This window comes from Macaca fascicularis, chromosome 4, assembly GCF_037993035.2.
Source record: "Macaca fascicularis isolate 582-1 chromosome 4, T2T-MFA8v1.1".
Classification (NCBI taxonomy): domain Eukaryota; kingdom Metazoa; phylum Chordata; class Mammalia; order Primates; family Cercopithecidae; genus Macaca; species Macaca fascicularis.
In genome coordinates, this window is record NC_088378.1 from 26162638 (window position 1) to 26163319 (window position 682).

Consider the following 682-nt stretch of genomic DNA (forward strand, 5'->3'; position numbering starts at 1 on the left):
TCGGCTGAATCAACCATCATCGCAGACCTTGGACAGTGCAAACTACAAACAGTAATTTCCTGCTGCTAGAACTTGGCTGATGACAGTAACATCTTACAGTGAAAAATAATCATTCACAATTACAATAATCAAATAACCATTTTTATCCCCACATTCTGAGAATTGCACCCTAACAAGTTCTTTGAGATAATCATTCTAGTATTTACATCAATTTATTTATAAGTTAATAAACAAAATTTATTCTAGTTAATTGCAACTGCCAAAACCTGGCCTATACTTACCTGGCAGGGGAAATTCCATGATCACGAAAGTGGTTTTCCCAGGTCGAGGCTTAGCTATTGCACTCCAGATGTGCTGACCCCTGCGATTTCCCCAAATGTGGGAAACTTGAATGCATAATTTGTGGTAGTGGGGGACTGCATTCACACACACACACACACACACACACACACACACACACACACACACAAATCCAGGCCATTTAGAGTGTTTAAAGCAATGGAAGACCTTGATGTTACTGCTTGATTGCCTTGATTTATAGAACCTGCCTTAATTTGACTAAGAAAAGCCTAGCTATTGGGATATGGTAATTCATTGCGGGTTTAAACAAGGACAGATCTCTGATAGGATTTTTCACAGGGTGTATTTTTTAAATCGTAGACTAAAATGACATACCTAATCC

At 38.6% G+C, this 682-nt stretch overlaps 1 non-coding gene across 1 annotated transcript; it reads left to right on the top strand.

Annotated features, from left to right (window-relative positions):
- The first annotated feature begins 273 nt into the window (after positions 1–273).
- On the top strand, positions 274–437 carry LOC123573278 (U1 spliceosomal RNA). The gene has a single exon (XR_006697994.2). It is a non-coding gene; the product is annotated as a U1 spliceosomal RNA (small nuclear RNA).
- Positions 438–682: the final 245 nt, after the last annotated feature.